This window comes from Amblyraja radiata, chromosome 6 (genome assembly GCF_010909765.2).
Source record: "Amblyraja radiata isolate CabotCenter1 chromosome 6, sAmbRad1.1.pri, whole genome shotgun sequence".
Classification (NCBI taxonomy): domain Eukaryota; kingdom Metazoa; phylum Chordata; class Chondrichthyes; order Rajiformes; family Rajidae; genus Amblyraja; species Amblyraja radiata.
The window spans coordinates 102,778,941-102,801,808 of NC_045961.1; the positions used below are offsets into that span (position 1 = coordinate 102,778,941).

At 48.1% G+C, this 22,868-nt stretch overlaps 1 non-coding gene across 1 annotated transcript; it reads right to left on the reverse strand.

Annotated features, from left to right (window-relative positions):
* Positions 1–1,197: 1,197 nt before the first annotated feature.
* trnap-ugg lies at positions 1,198–1,269 on the reverse strand. The gene has a single exon. It is a non-coding gene; the product is annotated as a tRNA-Pro (tRNA).
* Between the last annotated feature and the right edge of the window lie 21,599 nt (positions 1,270–22,868).

Sequence of the window (22,868 nt, forward strand, 5' to 3'; positions counted from 1 at the left end):
ACTCTCTGGGTGAAAAGGTTTTTTCTCACCTCAGTCTTAAATGACCTCCCCTTTATTCTAAGTGTGGCCCCTGGATCTGGACTCGATATAGGGAATAACGATTAGTGCATGGTAAAGCCAAACTCGGTCAGAGAGCATCTGTAGTCAGGGTTGAACCTGGGTCTCCAGTGCTGTAAGGCAGCAAAACTACCGCTGTGCCACCGTGCCACAGTTGCGAGCGGAAGGAGCTCTGTGTATTTCCAGACAGTGTGCATTGCAAGGTTCCACGCACTTGGGTGGCCAAAAGGGGGCAGAGAGTTTGGCTTCCGTGAGGAGACCACACAAGGTCACACTGCAGAAACAAAAACAATATTCATCGTTCCTCTGTTTAGTTTAGATTGGAAACAGGCCATTTATAGAAACATAGAAAATAGGTGCAGCAGGAGGCCATTCGGCCCTTCGAGCCAGCTCCGCCATTCATTGTGATCATGGCTGATCGTCCCCTATCAATAACCCATGCCTGCCTTCTCCCCATATCCCTTTGACTCCACTAGCCCCTAGAGCTCTATCTAACTCTCTCTTAAATCCATCCAGTGACTTGGCCTCCACTGCTCTCTGTGGCAGGGAATTCCACAAATTCACAAATCTCTGGGTGAAAAAGTTTTTTCTCACCTCAGTCTTAAATGGCCTCCCCTTTATTCTAAGACTGTGGCCCCAGGTTCTGGACTCGCCCAACATTGGAAACATTCTTCCTGCATCTAGCTTGTCCAGTCCTTTTATAATTGTATAAGTTTCTATAAGATAACCCCTCATCCTTCTAAACTCCAGTGAATACAAGCCTAGTCTTTTCAATCTTTCCTCATATGACAGTCCCGCCATCCCAGGGATCAATCTGGTGAACCTACGCTGCACTGCCTCAATCACAAGGATGTCCTTCCTCAAATTAGGAGACCAAAACTGTACACAATACACCAGATGTGGTCTCACCAGAGCCCTATACAACTGCAGAAGACCCTCTTTACTCCTATACTGAAATCCTCTTGTTATGAGTCCCCGCCGAGCAGCTACCCCCACACACTAACACTATCCGACACACCAGGGATGATTTACAATAACAAAACCCACACAACATACAAACTCTGTACAGACAGCACCCGTAGTCAGGATCAAACCCAGGCCTATGGCGCTGTGAGGCAGCAACTATACACACTAAAATGAGGGCTCGTCCGGGATTTGAACCCGGGACCTCTCGCACCCAAAGCGAGAATCATACCCCTAGACCAACGAGCCAGATAGTTGTGATGGACCTTATTGAATATATAACGTTGTCCCCTATCAATGGGGTTGTGGAACTGGGAACACTGAGACATTGCAAAATGAGCCACGTTTACATGGTCACTTTGTATTATCAGTGCGCAGAGCTGTATTCCTTGGAGCGCAGGAGTATCAGGGGTAATCTTATAGAGGCCTATAAAGTCATGAGAGGGTGGATGCACAGAGTCTGTTGCCCAGAGTAGGGGAATTGAGGACCAGAGGACATAGGTTCATCGTGAAGGGGAAGAGATTTAATAGGAATCTGAGGGGTAACTTTTTCACACAAAGGGTGGTGGGTGTATGGAACAAGCTGTCACATGAGGTAGTTGAGGCTGGGACTAACTCAACATTTATGAAACAGTTAGACAGGTACATGGATAGGACAGGTTTGGAGGGACATGGACCATATGCAGGCAGGTGGGACTAGGTTAGCTAGGACATGTTGGCTGGTGTGGACAAGTTGGCCTGAAGGGCCTGTTTCCACACTGTATCACTCTATGACTCTATCAGGCAGCATCTCTGGAGAAAAGGAATAGGTGACGTTTTGAGTTGAACTGATTAAGCTGTGTATGGTACTGTTGTAGATCGGATCAACGCCAGAGTGGGTGAGTCTTTGCTATCGAAATAACCTTTAGACTATAACCTTCCTTCCATTGACTCCATCTACACCTCATGCTGCCTCGGCAAGGCCAGCAGCATCATCAAGGACCAGTCGTACCCCGGCCACTCCCTCTTCTCCCCTCTCCCATCAGGCAAAAAGTACAGAAGTGTGAAAACGCACACCTCCAGATTCAGGGACAGTTTCTTCCCAGCTGTTATCAGGCAACTGAATCATCCTACCACACCCAGAGAGCAGCGCTGAACTACTATGTACCTCATTGGTGACATTCGGACTATCCTTGATCGGACTTTGCTGGCCTTACCTTGCACTAAACGTTATTCCCTTATCTTGTATCTCTACACTACGAACGGCTCGATTGTAATCATGTATTGTCTTTCCGCTGACTGGATGGCACGCAACAAAAGCTTTTCACTGTACCTCGATACACGTTGCAATAAACTCAACTGAACCTAACAGAACAGAACGGAACATTAACCGCACTTTCAACTAAAGTGGTCGTAAACCTTTGTTACACTATCTAAAATGAGGAGAATAAATAAGGCTCAAGTAACCCAAGCACGTGGAAATTATTATATTTCACCGCTATCAAAGAATCACCCACTCTGGCGTTGATCTGACCAACAACAGTACCATGTGTGGAATGAGCTTCCAGTGAAGGTGGTGGAGGCAGGTTCGTTTTTATCATTTAAAAATAAATTGGATAGTTATATGGATGGGAAAGGAATGGAGGGTTATGGTCTGAGTGCAGGTATATGGGACTAGGGGAGATTATGTGTTCGGCACGGACTAGAAGGGTCGAGATGGCCTGTTTCCGTGCTGTAATTGTTATATATTATATGTTATATATGTTATACACTAGGTATAGCTCAATCAGTTCGACCCAAAACGTCACCCATTCCTTCTCTCAAGAGATGCTGCCTGACCCATTACTCCAGCTTCTTGTGTGTGTGTTTGGGTTAAACCAGCATCTGCTGTTACTCCCCGCACACACAATCAGTCCCATCCTTCTTCAAAGGAAAACATATTTCTTACACACAAAATGCAGGTGTAACTCAGTGGGACAGGCAGCGTCTCTGGAGAGAAGGAATGGGTGACGTTTCGGGTCGAGACCCTTCTTCGGACTTGGGGTCAGGGGAGAGGGAAAGGAGAGATATCGACGGTGATGTGGAGAGAGACGGAACAAGTGATTGATTGAAAGACATGCGAGAAAGTAAGGATGATAAAGGAAACTGGCCATTGTTAGCTGTGAGCTAGGTGAAAACCAGTTACAGACAACGAGACTCAACAAGACGACTTTGAACCTAGTACCAGGACTTGGGTGGGGAAGGGAGGGAGGGATGTGGCTGCAAGCGTTACTTGAAGTTAGAGAAATCAATATTTAAACCGCTAGTTTAGTTTTGTTTGGAGATGCAGCGCGGAAACAGGCCCTTCGGCCCTCCACGTCCGTGGCGACCAGCGATCCCCGCGCATCAACACTATCCTCCACACACTAGGGACAATTTACAATTTTGCCAAGTTAATTGACCTACAAAAGACTTTGGAGTGTGGGAGGAAACCGGAGCGCCCGGAGAAAGCCCACATGGTCACGGGGAGAACGTACAAACACCGGTACTTCAGTCTGAAGAAGGCTCTCGACCCGAAACATCACCCATTCCTTCTCTCCGGAGAAGCTGCCTGTCCCACTGAGTTACTCCAGCATTTTGTGTCTGCCTTCGATTTAAACCAGCATCTGCAGTTCCTTCCTACGCATGTACAAACACCATACAGACAGCACCCGTTGTCGGGATCGAACCCGGGTCTCTGGCGCTGTAAGGCAGCAACTCTACCGCTGCGCCACCGTTTAGAGATACAGCGCGGAAACAGGCCCTTCGGCCCACCGCGTCCGTGCACGCCAACACTATGCTGCGCACACTGCGGACAATTTACAATTTTGCCAAGCCTATTAACCTACAAACCTGCACGTCTTTGGAGTGTGGGAGGCAACCGAAGATCTCGGAGTAAACCCAAGCAATTTTACCCAAGCCAATTAACCTACAAGCGTTTGTCGTAAGCTGCCCAAGCGAAATATGAGGTGCTCTTCCTCATATAAACAACCTAGGAATTGGCAGCAAATCATTCCATCAGACACATTCAGGCTCATCCTGCTAGTTTGGCCCATGATTAATCCACCTTTGTACAGAAGCTGCCTTCTGTGGCTTCTCCGCTGTGAGGGAGAATTGCTCCCATCTCTTCAATCCCGTTCCATCAAAAAACCTGGCAGGAGAATTAAAGAGAAGCGGCGCCTTGCATATCAATGTATCCATTTCACAAGGAAGGTCCTGCCAGCTCGCACACCACCCTTAAGCATCACAGCTGTATGTGTTTATCCCTGTAGATTAGAGGAAGTAAGTAACACTATGATCTTTAATCTTCTTGGCAAGACCACGCGGACGGAGAAACTGCGCGGATTGCAGCTGGAAGCACTGATCCCGCAGTGTTGCTTTGGGAACGGCTCCGTCCAAGGCCTACGAGAAGTTGCCGCGGATTGTGGACGCAGCCCAGACCATCGCACGAACCAACCTCCCTTCCATTGACTCCATTCACACCTCACGCTGCCTCGGCAAGGCCAGCAGCATCATCAAGGACCAGTCGCACCCCGGCCACTCCCTCTTCTCCCCTCTCCCATCGGGCAAAAGGTACAGAAGTGTGAAAACGCACTCCTCCAGATTCAGGGACAGTTTCTTCCCAGCTGTTATCAGGCAACTGAACCATCCCACCACAACCAGAGAACAGTCCTGAACTACTATCTACCTCATTGGTGACACTCGAACTGAAGAAAAGTCTCGACCCGAAACTTCACCTATTCCTTCGCTCCATAGATGCTGCCTCATCCACTGAGTTTCTCCAGCATTTTTGTATTCTCTCAGACTATCCTTGATCAGACTACTTTGCACGAAACGTTATTAGACAAGATAGTGGCGCCTGTTGGCAGCGGCCTCAGCAGTCCGTCTGTCTTTTTTTTCTTTTGTCTTGTTAAGTGGATGTTTTGGTTTTAGTTTATATATTATTTTTAGCTGTGTATTATGTGGGGGGCGGGGACTTTTAAACTCTTCCCTGTACGGGGACCCGACTTTTCCTTGTCGAGTCTCCGTTGCCGTTGGGCCTAACATCGTGGAGCTGGTGGCCTCCTACCGGAATCGAACTGGGGGCTCCAGTCGCAGAGCCTGCGGACTCACCATCGCGTAGCTGGCCGACTTCGGAGTGCGGTGTGCGGAGCGCTGTGGTGGCTCGTGGCTGCGACCCGACTTCGGAGCCCAGAGGCTCCCGCAGCAGGCCCGGTGGACGGTAACATTGGGAGCTTGTGGGTCCCTGGTGGGAGACCGCCTTCCGGAGCTCCCGCAACGGCAACTTCTCCCGCACAATCGAGGGGGTTAAATCGACCCGGAGCGGGGCCTTACATCGCCCGGCGCGGCTTAAACGGCCGCGGGACTTACCATCGCCCAAAGGGGGGGCTCTAACATCTAACGTCAGGAGCCTCGATTGGCTCGATGCAGCAGTTTGGCTGCTTGGCTGCGGGAGAGGATTGGGAACAGAGAACAGGGAAGAGATAAGACTTTGCCTTCCATCACAGTGAGGAGGTGTTTGGAGATTCACTGTGATGGATGTTTGTGTGGAATTGTGTTCATTGTGTGTTGTTTTTTTTTACTGCAGAAACGTAATTTTGTTTGAACTTATGTTTAAATGACAATAAACCATTCTGATTCTGATTCTGATTCTGATTCCCTTATCATGTGTCTGTACACTGTAAATGACTCGATTGTAATCATGTATTGTCTTTCCGCTGACTGGACAGCACGCAACTGTAGCTCAGTACACGTGACAATAAACTAAACTGAAACTACCCTTGCTAGACAGGAGCAGAAATCCTTCCATCTGTATCCGGAGAGAAGGAATGTTTTTGTACCCCAGACTCCGTTCCTGTACCCCATATCTATCAGGGCAGATATAGATCCCGTAAATCCCGTTAATCGTCTCTGCATTCTTTCCACGTTAACGACATCCTGGGATAGACACAAAAAGCTGGAGTAACTCAACGGGTCAGGCAGCATCTCTGGAGAAATGGAATAGGTCATAAGGTCATAAGTGATAGCAATTCGGCCCATAAAGTCTGCTCCGCCATTCAATCACGGCTGATCTATCCCTCCCTCACAACCCCGGAAATGACTGCTGGGGGTCCTGGACTGTGACAATGGAAGAGGCATCGGGACAGGGCGGTCACAGTGGCGCAGCGGTAGAGTCGCTGCCTTACAGCGCTTGCAGCGCCGGAGACCCGGGTTCGATCCCGACTTCGGTCCCGACTTCGGGTGCTGTCGGTACAGAGTTTGTACGTTCTCCCCGGACCCGCGTGGGATTTCTCCGAGATCTTCAGTTTCCTCCCGCACTCCAAAGACGTACAGATATGTAGGTTGATTGGCTTGGTGTATGTGTAATAGAAACATAGAAACATAGAAACATAGGTGCAGGAGGAGGCCATTCGGCTCTTCGAGCCAGCACCGCCATTCATTGTGATCATGGCTGATCGTCCCCAATCAATAACCCGTGCCTGCCTTCTCCCCATATCCCTTGACTCCACTAGCCCCTAGAGCTCTATCTAACTCTCTCTTAAATCCATCCAGTGACTTGGCCTCCACTGCCCTCTGTGGCAGGGAATTCCACAAATTCACACAACTCTCTGGGTGAAAAAGTTTTTTTCTCACCTCGGTCTTAAATGGCCTCCCCTTTATTCTAAGACTGTGGCCCCTGGTTCTGGACTGGCCCAACATTGGGAACATTGTGTAAAATTGTCCCCAGTGTGTGTCGGATTGTTTTGATGCGCGGGGACCGCTGGTCGGCGCGGACTCGGTGGGCCAAAGGGACAGTTCCCACGCTGTATATCTAAAACTAAAGAAACTAAAGCTAAAGGCAGGTGTTGCATCTCCTGCGGCTGCAGGGCTCCCTAGGTTCAGGTACTCCACTACTCCAGGTAAAAAGACTCTGTACATTCAGCCTGTCTATTCCCCTCTTAGGTATAGTGTGAACTCAGAGAGCCTGGGGAAGATAAGTCCCTTTCCCCATCAGTCTGTAAGCAGACGGAATGATTTCTGATCCCATTTAGATTCATCGAGTCATACAGCGTGGAGACAGGCCCTTCAGCCCAACTTGCCCACACCGACCAACATGTCCCAGCTACACGTGTCCCACCTGCCTGCATTTGGCCCATATCCCACTAAACCTGTCCTATCCATGCACCTGTCTAAGTGTTTCTTAAACCTTGCGATAGTACCTGCAATCAAGGGAATCAAGAACTAAAGATGTCGTTGAGCTCAGTAGAGTGCAGAGAAGATTTATGAGGATTTTACCAGGACTTAGATAATAGACAATAGACAATAGACAATAGGTGCAGGAGTAGGCCATTCGGCCCTTCGAGCCAGCACCGCCATTCAATGTGATCATGGCTGATCATCCACAATCAGTACCCCGTTCCTGCCTTCTCCCCATATCCCCTGACTCCGCTATTTTTAAGAGCCCTATCTAGCTCTCTCTTGAAAGCATCCAGAGAACTGGCCTCCACCGCCCTCTGAGGCAGAGAATTCCACAGACTCACCACTCTCTGTGAGAAAAAGTGTTTCCTCATCTCCGTTCTAAATGGCTTACTAAGGTCCAAAGTCGTCTTGTTGAGTCTCATTGTCTATAACCCGTTTTCTCCTAGCTCACGGCTTTCACCTAGCTCTCTCCTTTGTCATCGTTACTTTTTTGCTTATCCATATCTCTCTATATCACTCTCGTTCCTCTAGGAAGAATTAGTATTAGTGTCCGCAGTATTGGCCTGTTTCCATGCTGTACAACTCCAAGAGAAGATGAACTAAATACCTAAGGAAGTGTTTATCTGAATGATTAATATTTTATTTTTACAGTTTGTTATTGCAAACGGAATGCCATTTGTCAGCTGCTGATGCGTGGTAAATCATCTTTTACACTTCCTGTCACCAGGTTCTGAATCGAAATGTTTTCCTGACGCAAGATGGATCCAGAGAGAAAGTCTTCAACATACGGCTCCACGGTGCCTTCTAGTGGCCAGCACTTGCAATTGTGCCGTGACTGTTGACATTGGAGAAATGAATGGTCTAAAGGAATGTAAAGAATACTTTAGATGAAGAAAAATTGCCTTAACACTTTGAATGGTTATGGGCCTGTCCCACTTCGGTGATTTTACAGCGGACTGCCGGGGACTGTCAAGTTTGCGGCACTCGCCTGAAAAACCGGGAACTGGAACAGCGACTGTCAGAGTGGAACACACACACACACACACACACACACACACACAACGCAAAGGCGGGGGCCAGGGCAAGCGGGAGGGGGGGTGGGGGGGAGCGCTGTCTGAAATTCACACGGTGCAAAGCCAAGTTGATATAGACACACACCGCGATGAACAGGAAGGTTGGCGCTGTAATTAAGACGCCTAAAGTACAGTGTACGTACGGTAAGTCCTGTAAAAGAGGGGGGGAAGGGAAAAGGGGAGAAGGGGAGAAAAAGGGCGGAGACAACTTTTAAGAAGCCAGACTACTTTTAGTAAGCCAGAGATACACATTTAACGTTACCGGTCGGTTATCCTTGGTTCTGAAATCTACCGCTTCACCAATGAGCCAATGAAAATGACCGGTCAGCAAAGGCGATTAACTAAAACTACCTACGACCACCTCAACTACCCACAACTACATGGCGGCCCCACTACAACTGCACCTACGACTACAGGATTATCGATTATCTCCATGGCGATCAATTTTTGGTTGCAGAAAAATTTTCAACATGTTGAAAATTTTGCGGCGACCATACTGAGGCCGCGACTAGTTCCCAGAATGCGGGAACTCTTCGCGACCATGAAGGAGACTCACCAGAGACCACCAGCGAACATGTGGCGACCATGTGGCAAGCGCAGAGTCTCCTGCACTAGCCTAAAAAGTCGTCTAAGTGGGACAGGCCCATTAGGGTCAAGGTTAATGGAGCCAGATTCAATTTTAGTGCTAAAAAGGTAGTTGGATCAATATTCATAGCATACAGCGTGGAAACAGGACCTTCGGCCCAACTTGCCCACATCGGCTAACATGTCCCATCTACACAAATTCCACCTGCCTGCATTTGGCCCATATCCCTCCAAAGGCATAGATAGAGAATAAGGGGTAAGCCATTTAGAACGGAGACGAGGAAACACTTTTTCACACAGAGAGTTGTGAGTCTGTGGAATTCTCTGCTTCAGAGGGCGGTGGAGGCCGGTTCTCTGGATACTTTCAATAAAGAGCTAGATAGGGCTCTTAAAGATAGCGGAGTCCGGGGATATGGGGAGAAGGCAGGAACGGGGTAATGATTGGGGATGATCAGCCATGAATGGCGGTGTTGATTGAAGGGCCGAATGGCCTACCCCTGCACCTATAGTCTATTGTCTAACCTAAACTAACATCACCTCGGTACACGTGACAAGAAACTAAGGTAAACTAAGCTCGGCTAGAAACACAAACAAGTACCAATGCAGGGATTATGGGGCGAAGGCAGGAGAATGGGGATTGAGAGGGAAAGATAGATCAGCCATGTTTTAAAAAAATATATTTTTATTAGAAGCAATGTACAAACATATAAATCATGGCATATAACATAATACATTTTGTGTACAACTTCTTAGAAACATAGAAACATAGAAAACATAGAAACATAGAAAAAATCGAGCCTGCACCGCCATTCAATATGATCATGGCTGATCATCCAACTCAGTATCCTGTACCTGCCTTCTCTCCATACCCCCTGATCCCTTTAGCCACAAGGGCCACATCTAACTCCCTCTTAAATATAGCCAATGAACTGGCCTCAACTACCTTCTGTGGCAGAGAATTCCACAGATTCACCACTCTCTGTGTAAAAAATGTTTTCCTCATCTCGGTCCTAAAGGATTTCCCCCTTATCCTTAAACTGTGACGCCTTGTTCTGGACTTCCTCAACATTGGGAACAATCTTCCTGCATCTAGCCTGTCCAACCCCTTCAGAATTTTGTAAGTTTCTATCAGATCCGCCCTCAATCTCCTAAATTCTAGCGAGTACAAGCCGAGCCTATCCAGTCTTTCTTCATATGAAAGTCCTGACATCCCAGGAATCAGTCTGGTGAACCTTCTCTGTACTCCCTCTATGGCAAGAATGTGCTTCCTCAGATTTCCTCAGATTCTTGTTTTGTATTTAACAATAGAAAAATAACAGACGCAAGAAAAGAAGAAAAAAGAAGAGATTAAGGAAAGTAGTGACGTGTAGGCCCCAGAAGTTAACAACTGGTAGTTTGTGGATAGATAGATAGATAGATAGATAGATAGATAGATAGATAGATAGATAGATAGAGCCCATAGAGATGTAGAAAAAAAGAGAAGACCAGAAAGCAAGAGCAAAAAAAAGAAATAGAAAATAAAAGGGGGAAGAGAGGAAAAAAAAAACAGAAGAGAAAAGAAAAGGAATATACCTACTTCATATCTTTCCACACCCCTCACCCAGTTCTGAAACAGTTAATTACCAGAGTTATGTTGCACCATATTATACTTGTAATAAATCGATGAAAGGTGACCATATCTTTAAGAATTGATCTGATTTTCCTGCTAGAACGAATCTCATATCTTCGAGATGTAACATTTCAGACATGTTAAGCGTTGGGGTGGATCAGCCATGTTTGAATGTTGGAGTAGACCTGATGGGCTGAATGGCCTAATTCTGCTGCTAGAACGTACGAACCACAGGTAAAAGGGGAAATGCTAGGTGCAAAAATAAATAAGAAAGAAAAAGCGAACTATTTTTATCCATCCATCCCCTGTCAGTTCACATTGCTACATGGCATAACAAGAGTATCTCTGTGCTGACACATACTGCATGAAGCTTCCCATCACAGCACTGTCCAAGCCTACAATGTGAGGATCAAAATCTTGCTGAGATGTCCTTTGTAGTCTGGCATCAAATACACCGTTGCTACCTCTTGCCGTGACAGCTCGCCGCTCCATCTCCCATCCCCTCTCTGTTTAGGTTAGCTGGAGATACAGCGCTGAATCAGGCCCTTCAGCCCACCGGGTCCGCGCCGGCCAGCGGTCCCCACCGCCCACTAACACTATCCTACACACACACACACACACGCCAGGGACAATCTTTACATACACCAAGCCAATTGACCTACAAACCTGTACGCCATTGGAGTGTGGGAGGAAAACGAAGATCTCGGAGAAAACCCACGCAGGTCACGGGGAGAGCGTGCAAACTCCGTACAGACAGCACCGGTGGTTGGGATCGAACCCGGGTCCTTGGCGCTGCATTCCCTGTAAGGCAGCAACCGTGACCGCTCTGTCTCCGCATGTTGCTCCGTCCACAACTTAACCTCTCCTCCTCTTGCGATTCCATGCAGCCGGGAGATTAACCTCACACAATGTCAATCTTCCTTGATGCTGGCCCCCTCGCCTAGAGTTACACAGTCATATAACCTGGAAACAGGCCCTTCGGCCCAACTTGCCCACGCCGGCCAACCTGTCATAAGGTCACAGGGTCATAAGTGATAGGAGGGGAATTAGGCCATTCGGCCCATCTAGTCTACTCCACCATTCAATCATGGCTGATCTATCTCACCCTCCTAACCCCATTCTCCTGCCTTCTCCCCATAACCCCTGACACCCGTACTAATCAAGAATCTATCTATCTCTGACTTGGCCTCCACAGCCTTCTGTGACAAAGAATTCCACAGATTCACCACCCTCTGACTGAAGAAATTTCACCTCATCTCCTTCCTAAAATAACGTCCTTTAGTTCTGAGGCTACGACCTCTAGTCCTAGACTCTCCCACTAGTGGAAACATCCTCTCCACATCCACTCTATCCAAGCCTTTCTCTAGTCTGTCTGTTTCAATGAGGTCCCCCCCTCATTCTTCTAAACTCCAGCGAGTACAGGCCCAGTGCCAACAAACGCTCATCATAGGCTAACCCACACATTCCTGGGATCGTTCTTGTAAACCTCCTCTGGACCCTCTCCAGAGCCAGCACATCCTTCCTCAGACATGGGGCCCAAAATTGCTCACAATATTCCAAATGCGGCCCGACCAGGGCCTTGTGTACATGACATCCCTGTTTTTGTATACAAGCCATCTTGAAAGAAATGCTGAGAATGTAGGTGCCCACATTGTGAAGCAGAATGTATTAATGGGATGTACACATCATATATCAGCATTACACTGGCAAATACTCTGGGAGATAAGCTGAATAAATATATTCCTTCCGATTATATAAGATGCCTTTTATTGGAGTGAAACAAGATGGGGAGGACAAATGTGTTCTTCTGTCATCATCTCAGGGGAAATAAATCATGGAACTGTTAACGTTTATTGAAGATCTCTTGTTGAGTCAGTCGGTCGCCTTTTACTAAGTTCTTTTAATTTACATTTGTCCTCATCTCTTCACCCCATTTTCCTGCCTTCTCCCCATCGTGGAGGAGGAGCCATCTTGGTGAACATCTAGCCAGCAGCCATCCGTTTTAAATTCGTTTTTGTTATAGTTTTTAATGAGTCCCGTTTTTTGTTTGTAGGGGATATGGTCTTTTTAATGTGGGGGGCTAGGTGTAAACTTTATTTCTAGGTCCCTACCTGGTCGGTGTGGCAGCTTTTTCTCCGGGCTGCCCGTCGACCCGTCCTCGTGGCCTACCAGCGGGCTTGGAGCGCCGTTTCCTGGCGGGGACCGCCCAGCACCTCGGCCTCGGCGGCGGCACAGCGTTGGAGCGCTGGAGCGGAGCGGGCGATGCCTTGCCTGGGTCGCCGCGCTGGAGCGACGCGCTGGACCGCCGAGAGCAACATCTCCGGGCTGCGGGTCTGCGGAGCGGAGAGGCGGCGTGCGGAGAGGTGGCTGGGAGCTCCAAACCGGCGCGGCCTTGTCGGCTTCGGCAGCCGCGGGCTCCAACCAGGAAGCGGCCGTTCCAGGTAGCCCAGCCGCCGAAAGGACTCTCCCGACGCCGGGGCAAGACCACCCGGTGAGAACGGCCAGGGACATCGGGCCTCCGTAGAGGCAATTGCGGTGGCCTCAATAGGCCTGACTTTGGGGTGAACATGGGGTGGGGACTGGACATTGTGTCTAATTTGTAGTCCTGTAGGTCTGTGTCCAAGATGGCTGCCATGAAGGGAGAGTGGACGCTGGCGCGCTTTGGCTGCCGCTGCTCTCTCTTCACACTGTGTTTTTGATTTTCTGTTTTTGGATTGAATTCTGTTTTTAATTTGTGTCTCTGTGATGTCTTTATTACTTGTTATATTCCGATTATATGTTATTCCGATTACTATGTAAGGTGTCCTTGAGATGTCTGAAAGGCGCCCATTAAATAAAATTTATTATTATTATTATTATAACCCCTGACACCCGTACTAATCAAGAATCTATCTATCTCTGCCTTAAATGTATCCACTAAGAGCCTCCACAGCCGCCTGTGGCAATGAATTCCACAGATTCACCATCCCCTGACTGAAGAAATTCCTCCTCATCTCCTTCCTACAGGAACGTCCTTTAATTCTGAGGCTGTGGCCTCTAGTCCTAGACTCTCCCACAAGTGGAAACATCCTCTCCACATCCACTCTATCCACGCCTTTCCCACCTACACTAGTCCCCCCTGCCCGCGTTTGGCTCATATCACTCTAAACCTGTCCTATCCATGCACCTGTCTAAATGTTTCTTAAACATTTGGATAGTCCCAGCCTCTGGCAGTTCATTCCATACACCCACCATTCTTTGTGTGAAAAGGTTACCCCTCAGATTCCTATTAAATAATTCCCCCCTGACATTATACCGATGTCCTCTGGTCCTCGATTCCTCTACTCTGGGCAAGAGACTCTGTGCGTCTATCCAATCCATTCTTGTTATGACTTTCTACAACTCTGTAAGATCACCCCTCATCATCCTGCGCGCCAAGGAATCAAGACCTAGGCTGTTCAACCTCTCCCTATAACTCAGCCCCTCGAGTCCTGGCAACAGCCTGTCCCACTTTCACGACCTAATTCACGACCTCTGCCGAGTTTGCCCTTGACTCATACTTGCAGCATGGTCGTCACAAGGTCGTAGGTAGGTCGTAGCAGGTCGTGATGCTAGTCGTAGGTACTCGTGGCATCAAGTAGGTCGAGGCGTTTTTCTAGCCTGATGAAAAATATCCACGAGTAAAAAAGGTTGTGAATTAGGTCGTACAAGTGGGACAGGCCCTTAAACCTTCTCTGCACCCTTTCCAGAGGCCTGTCATATGAGGGAAGATTGAAAAGACTAGGCTTATATTCATTGGAGTTTAGAAGGATGAGGAGGTATCTTATAGAAACATATAAAATTATAAAAGGATTGGACAAGCTAGATGCAGGAAAAATGTTCCCAATGTTGGGCGAGTCCAGAACCAGGGGCCACAGTCTTAGAATAAAGGGGAGGCCATTTAAGACTGAGGTGAGAAAAAACTTTTTCACCCAGAGAGTTGTGAATTTGTGGAATTCCCTGCCACAGAGGGCAGTGGAGGCCAAGTCACTGGATGGATTTAAGAGAGAGTTAGATAGAGCTCTAGAAGCTAGTGGAATCAAGGGATATGGGGAGAAGGCAGGCACGGGTTATTGATAGGGGACGATCAGCCATGATCACAATGAATGGCGGTGCTGGCTCAAAGGGCTGAATGGCCTCCTCCTGTACCTATTTTCTATGTTTCTATGTTTCCAGCTTGACAACATTCTTCTGAAAACATGGTGCCCAAAACTGAACACAATGCTCTAGATGGACAAAAATGCTGGAGAAACTCAGCGGGTGAGCTATCTATGGAGCGAAGGAAATAGGCAACGTCTCGGGCTGAAACCCTTCTTCAGACTTAAACAATACTCCAGATTATCTCTGGATTTATAGAAGCACCTTCCACATAAATGTTAGCTTTTGTTGCTTTAGCTGAGCAAGTTGTTTTTTTCTGTTACGATTTACGAATATAAATTGCTGTCATAATTCACTGTTCATTCGCCTCATTGTTTCGTCATCTTGCACACACCTGCGCTCCCTTTTTCTTCCCATTCTGAGGGCAAGCTTTCTCTTATCCTCATGCAATGGATCATCATCTACATGTTCTACCATCTCCGGTGTCACCGAATGTACGTTGAATTGGTTAGTTTACGATTAATTTGGATTAGTTTAGTTTAGAGATGTAGTATGAAAACAGGCCCTTCGGCCCATCGAGTCCACGCCGACCAGAGATCCCCGCACACTAAAACTACCCGACCCACACTAAGGACAATTTACATTTATACCAAAGCCAATTAACCTGCAAACCTGCACATCTTTGGACAATAGACAATAGGTGCAGGAGTAGGCCATTCGGTCCTTTGAGCCAGCACCGCCATTCGATGTGATCATGGCTGATCATCCCCAATCAGTACCACGTTCCTGAAAATCGAAGGTACACAAAAATGCTGGAGAAACTCAGCGGGTGCAGCAGCATCTATGGAGCGAAGGAAATAGGCAACGTTTCGGGACGAAACGTTGCCTATTTCCTTCGTTCCATAGATGCTGCTGCACCTGCTGAGTTTCTCCAGCTTTTTTGTGTACCATCCACAATCAGTACCCCGTTCCTGCCTTCTCCCCATATCCCCTGACTCCACTATCTTGAAGAGCCCTATCTAGGTCTCTCTTGAAAGCATCCAGAGAACCGGCCTCCACCGCCCTCTGAGGCAGAGAATTCCACAGACTCACCACACTCTGTGAGAAAAAGTGTTTCCTCATCTCCGTTCTAAATGGCTTACTCCTTATTCTTAAACTGTGGCCCCTGGTTCTGGACTCCCCCAACATCGGGAACATGTTTCCTGCCTCTAGTGTGTCCAAGCCCTTAACAATCTTAAATGTTTCAATGAGATATCCTCTCATCCTTCTAAACTCCAGAGTGTACAAGCCCAGCTGCTCCATTCTCTCAGCATATGACAGTCCCGCCATCCCGGGAATTAACCTTGTAAACCTACGCTGCACTCTCTCATTTGATATCTCGTTTTCACACCTTATCCTTCCTTACCTCTGTGCCACCCTCTCCCCTGACTCTCAGTCTGAAGAAGGTGTCTCGGCCCGAAGCATCACCCATTCCTTCTCTCCAGAGATGCTGCCCGTCCCGCTGAGTTACTCCACCATTTTGCGTCTATCTAAGATGTAGGTTTGAGTTCAGTTCTTCTTTAAATCTTTGGCGACAAAGTTAGGCAGGCGTCTCTGTTGTCCCGGGAGACAATGAAGGGCGCAAGCCCTCCGTCTTCTGCAGAGATCATGACTCACTTCACATTTCTCGAAATTGGTTGTCCACTTGAATTTAACTAAGTAATCGTCAGACTAATGAGGGACGTTGGCGAGCAGCTCAACTCTGGCCCGAAATGAAACTCATTTACAAATGTCACATCTGTTTCCATCTCCCACTCCAGCCAACCCTACAGAACCGTGTGATGTGGATGGAACTCTTCATATCATCATAGTTTGTTATCTCAGTCACTCTTTCAACTACTTTCAGCCACTTGGAATGTTTTAGTTTAGTTTAGTTTAGTTTAGTTTAGTTTAGTTTAGTTTAGTTTAGTTTGGACAATAGACGATAGTCAATAGACAATAGGTGCAGGACTAGGCCATTTGGCCCTTCGAGCCAGCACCGCCATTCAATGTGATCATGGTTGATCAACCCCAATCAGTACCCCGTTCCTGCCTTCTCCCCATATCCCCTGACTCCGCTATCTTTCAGTCTGAATGAAATTACGTGCCTTGCAGTCATACATAGAATAAAATAACAAAACACACAATAAACACAGTTTAACACCCACCACAGTGAGTTCACCAGGCACCTCCTCACTGTGATGGAAGGCAAAAGTCTTTAAGTCCTTGTGTCTTCCCTCCTTGTTCTCCCTCTGCGTTGAGGCGATCCAGGCTTCCGATGTTGTGATCCCGCCGGGTGATGGCAAGTCCCGCGGCTCAACCGATCTCCGCAAACGGGCCGGTTCAAACTCCGCGGCCCGGGGTGGTCGAAGCTTCCGAAGCTGCCGCCCTCCAGCCCAGCGGAAGAAGCTGTTGTTGCGGGAGCTCCGGAAAAACAGGTCACCAACCTGTGACCTGCGAGCTCCCGACGATGTCGTCCACTGGGCCCACGGCCGAGTCTCCGAGGCTCCGACGTCTAGATTTACAACTGGACCAAGGGCAGACCCATTGGGTCTGCTCACCAACGCAATATTCCAGCACTCACCCGATCCCCCAATTCAATCCGTTCCCCCAACGCAACGCGGGGAGGTGTGGGGGGCAGGGGGGCGTGTGGATGGAGGGGGGGGATGTTTGGGTGGGGAGGGTGTTTGGGCGAGGGGGGTGGGGTGTGGGGTGGAAGGGGGGGTTTGGGCGGGGGGTGGTGTGGGGTGGAAGGGGGGGTTTGGGAGGGGGGGGGGTGGTGAGGTGGAAGGGGGGTGTGGGGATGTTTGGGCGGGGGGGGGGGTGTGGGGTGGAAGGGGGGGTGTTTGGGCGGGGAGGGGGTGGGGTGGAAGGGGGGTGTGGGGGTGTTTGGGCAGGGGAGGGTGTGGGTGGAAGGGGGGGTGTTTGGGCGGGGAGGGGGTGGGGTGGAAGGGGGGGGGTGTTTGGGCGGGGGGGGTGTGAGGTGGAAGGGGGGGTGTGGGGGTGTTTGGGCGGGGAGGGGGTGGGGTGGAAGGGGGGGTGTTTGGGCGGGGAGGGGGTGGGGTGGAAGGGGGGTTGTGGGGGTGTTTGGGCGGGGAGGGGGTGGGGTGGAAGGGGGGGTGTTTGGGCGGGGAGGGGGTGGGGTGGAAGGGGGGTGTGAGGTGGAAGGGGGGGTGTTTGGGCAGGGGGGTGTGAGGTGGAAGGGGGGGTGTTGGGCGGGGGGGGGGGGGTGGGGTGGAAGGGATAACTTTATGGCATTGCAATTTTGATCCTTCTCTTGCTCAGAGCAACTTTCAGAACCATGCGCGTTGAAGTCTCCGTGGTTTCTGAGCTGGAATCTGAAGTTGGCGAATGACCTTGAATAACTTTATCAGCAGCTGGTCTGTAAGAGGGATTGAATTCCTTCACCACCGTGTTGAGAGTTGGCTGTGTTACTTTCAAATCATATTTGGTCTGCGATGGGAAGAGAGAGGGAGGGAGGGAGGGAGGGAGGGAAGGAGGGAGGGAGGGAGGGAGGGAGGGAGGGAAGGAGGGAGGGAGGGAGGGAGGGAGGGAGGGAGGGAGGGAGGGAGGGAGGGAGGGAGGGAGGGAGGGAGGGAGGGAGGGAAGGAGGGAGGGAGGGAGGGAGGGAGGGAGGGAGGGAGGGAGGGAGGGAGGGAGGGAGGCCGTGGGCGGGCGTGGACCTGAGGACCAGAGCGAGGCCGTGGGGGGGGGGGGAGCGCGGACCCGAACGTGCGTGTGTGAAATGGGAGATGACCCGAGCCATGGTGCCTGCCCACCTCATGGTGACGTCATCAATCGAAGCTGGTTGAAGAATCTGCGTGTGATTTTATTCACCAAAAAAACATGAAATATAGGATAAAATGTTAAGTGAACCTGATCACTGTGTGGACGGGGGAAATGTGAGTCAGAATATGTAAATACTTAAGCGCTACCATGTACCGTTTACCACATACACACATACACACACATAGTAGATGAGACTTTTATAGGTATAGAGAGAGATTGCTTTATCGGAACGTAACCCCATCGTAAGTTCAAGAGCATCTGGTAGTAGCGGTCAAACACGGGACAAGGGCGGTCCCGTCTGGGACAAACCAATTTAGCCCAATATACGGGATGTCCCGGCTAATATGGGACTGGCAACCTTAATCTCAGCACACTTACGCCATCCTACACACACAATTTACAATTATACCCAGCCAATTAACCGAGAAACCTGTACGTCTTTGGAGTGTGGGGGGGAACCGGAGATCCCGGAGAAAACCCACGCGGGTCACGGGGGGAACGTGCGGACTCCGTACAGACAGCACCCGTAGTCAGGATCAAACCCGGGTCTCTGGCGCTGTGAGGCAGCAACTCTGCCACCGTGCCACCTTGGAACGCTGAATGTTGAGGGGAGACCAGATAGATGTATATAAAATGATGAGATATGATACACAGTCAGGACTTGTTTCCCAGGGTGGAAGTACAAAATTAGAGGGCATAACTTTAGGATGAGAGGGTTGACGTTTAAGAGTGTCTGAAGAAGGATCTCGACCGGAAACATCACCTATTTATGTTCTCCAGAGATGCTATCTGACTTGCTTCAGCACTTTTTTGTAAACCAGCATCTGCAATTCCTTGTGTCTCCAAAATTTAAAAGATGTGGGGGGAGGGGGGGGGGCAAGTTTGTTACACAGTGAATGTTGGGTGCCTGGAAGATGTTGCCTGGGGTCATGGTGGATACAGATACCATCGCAGCATTTAAGTGGCTTTTAGACACATTTAGAAGATTGAGAGGGGATCTTATAGAAATTTACAAAATTCTTAAGGGGTTGGACAGGCTAGATGCAGGAAGATTGTTCCCGATGTTGGGGAAGTCCAGAACAAGGGGTCACAGTTTAAGGATAAGGAGGAAATCTTTTAGGACCGAGATGAGGAAAACTTTTTTCACACAGAGAGTGGTGAATCTTTGGAATTCTCTGCCGCAGAAGGTAGTTGAGACCAGTTCATTGGCTATATTTAAGAGGGAGTTAGATGTGGCCCTTGTGGCTAAAGGGATCAGGGGGTATGGAGAGAAGGCAGGTACGGGATACTGAGTTGGATGATCAGCCATGATCATATTGAATGGCAGTGCAGGCTCGAAGGGCCGAATGGCCTATTCCTGCAATTATTTTCTATGTTTCTATGTTTCTATACAAAGATATAGCTCATAGAAACATAGCTTAGGTGCAGGAGTAGGCCATTCGGCCCTTATAGCCAGCACTGTCGTTCAATATGATCATGGCTGATCATCTAAAATAGTAAGATTAAACGAGAACTTACCAGTTTGAAGTTTGATCTGTATTTTATGAGGAGTTACGATGAGGGATTACGTGAAGAACCCGCTCAGTGCGCAGGCGCGGCATACTTCCAAGCAGCGGTGTGGAATCACAGATAGACACAGTTATTTTGAAGTAAACATAGTAAAGATAAGGAGACATCAATTTATTAGTTTGATCCATATAATGAGGGTGGGAGCGGAGGGCACGTAATCCCTCATCGTAACTCCTCATAAAATACAGATCAAACTTCAAACTGGTAAGTTCTCATTTAATCTTACTATTTTACTTCGGAGTCACGTGAGTGACTACGTGAAGATTTCAAAGCTCTGTGATTTTAAACCGTGTAACAGTTTCATTTCACTCACTGCCGAAGTTCTTGAGGGAGGAAGTGTTATCGTAATGAACCAATGAGTCTATTTGTAGAAAAACACAATGGTATTTTTTAAACAATAACAACAAAGAATTAAGTTGCTCCCCTGGGCTTAAATTAAATATTTGCAGTTCGTAAATCGTTACTGCAAATAAACCAGGTTTTGCCAACGGCTTATTATAAAATTTCTGAACGGTCTTTTCCCTTCCCACCATCCTGCTGTAGCCAGGATGTGGTCTATAGGCATGTCCATTCTTTAGCCGTCGACATGGATGCTGCCCTGGTGGAATAAAATTTGTACATGTTAGTGTTTATCCCAGCAGTTTCTAGCACCTGCTTGAGCCATCTCGCAATGGTTTGGCTCGTACCCCACCATAAGGTTTTTGTGACTGACCCACAAGGCTTTTCATCTCCCTCGAATATTCTGGTTGTGTCTATGTAGGATAGTAGGTGGGTCATGGCACATAACCGTGGTTCTGGTAGGTAAGCCACGACTGGATTAGGTGTTCCTGGTCTGCTCTGTTTGACCAGTCGCTGGATAACGACAGATCTGGTCTGGAGCTGTGATCATGTTGTCCAGTCGCAATAGGTGTAGTGACTGGACCCTCTGAGCGGATACAATTGCCATCAACATGAGCGTCTTTAGTGTAGCTTGCTCGAGGCCGGGGGATCTGGCTGGTGGCCATTCCCTGAGATATGTCAGGACCACACTGATATCCCAAATATGGGTATACCTGGGCTTAGGGCTTGATATTGTAAATGCCCTTCATCAGTTTTACCACCAGTGGATGGGATCCCATCGCCTGTTGTCCTGCCGCTGGTTTGAGATAAGCAGAAAGAGCACTCTGCGCTGTGTTGATGGCACTGTAGCTGATCCCTACATCGTGGTGTAGATGGCCAGGAACTCCAGTATGTTGGTGGCTGTAGCTGTTGCGTATGTTGTCCATGTTTCCTGGCAGTACTTCTCACTTTTTTGATGCTGGTTAAGTACTGCCTCTTGGTGGATGTTTAGAAGGGATGCCGACATGGTGGTGATGGTTTGTTTGGACAATCCCAGTTCCAGGTAAGGTCTGTTCAAACTTGCAACCCAGGCGTTTAATTTTCTCATGGCATGGGTGTTTAGCTTACCTGGTAGGTAAGTAGCTGATAGCCAAATATGTCTTTCGACATACCATTGCCAAATCATGTTGACCAATTTGTCGCATGATAATGATTTTATGCCACCCATATGGTTAATATAAGCCATCACCGTAGTATTTATCAATTTGTAACCGAACATGCAAGTGCTGCATATTAGATACATATGCTTTTAAACCATAAAAGGCGCCCAACATCTCTAGATAGTTAATGCCCAGTGTAAGTAGTAATGATGACTCTAGTTTAGTCCATCTACCACTTGTGCTGGATATGGAGTTAGTCGCTCCCCAGCCTTGAGCACTGGCATCTGTTTGAATAACTAAAGTAGGGTTAGTGATAAAGATAGGGCTGAAACTATGCCAAACGTTTTCTGCCCACCACTGTAGCTCTGATATTGCTTCAGTGGGTAAGTTCATGACACGATCATAGTGACCTGTATGTCGTTTTATTGCCCGTACCTTTGCTCTCTGTAAAATTTTTTGATAGTGCAAAGGTCCGAATTGGGTAGCCGGAAATGCTGCTACCATTTCCCCAATTACTCTTGCTACTTGTCGAATAGTTGGTCGCTCGTTGACCATTAATTTGTTGCATGATTGTGCTAATTCAACCATTTTTGCCTTTGTCATATGGACTGAGTTAATTGTGAAGCCCAGGTAGTCCATGATAGTGGATGGCTTCAACTTAGATTTATCTGGATGTAGGACGACCCCAGAGTTTCGAGGAGCTGTTTTGTAGCTGATACTGCTGCCACAGCCAATTCCATCGTTTTCCCTACTATGAGAATATCCTCCAGATATGCCATGACAATATGTTTTTGTTTTCTTAGTATTGCCATGGCTGGGTTCAATATTTTGGTGAATAATCTTGGGCTGAAGTTCGCCCATAGGGCAATGCTTTGTACCATCCAGATAAATTTTAGGTATCTGCGATGATCCTTGTATATGGGTACTCGATAGTAAGCATCTTTAAGATAAATGCTTGCCATGAAGTGTCCTTTGGAATTCAGTTGTTTGGCAGTAACATATGTCTCCATTTTGAAATGTATATACTTAACAAATTTGTTTAGTGATGTTAAGTTAATGATGATGCGACAGACACCATCTTTTTTGGTTTTAGTGAATATATTCGATACAAATTCCAAAGGTTCATGTTTGGTCTTTTCGATGACCCCCTTTGTGATAAGTCTCACCAGTTCAGCTTGTCCCTCACGTTTCTCTTTGACGGAGGGAGAAATACCCTTTGGGGCCATTGTTGAACTGGCGGCGTTTTTTCTGACATGAATTGTATTTTATATCCTGTAATGTTGTTGAGTATATACTTGTCACTCGCGACCATACCCCATGCTTCTTTAAACAAGTGTAATCTCCCCCCTGTTAATAAAGCACCCTTATTCTCTATATGCTGGTAGGGACCAGACCCACCTACCTCCATGGTTATTGGCGATTCTGTTTCTTCAT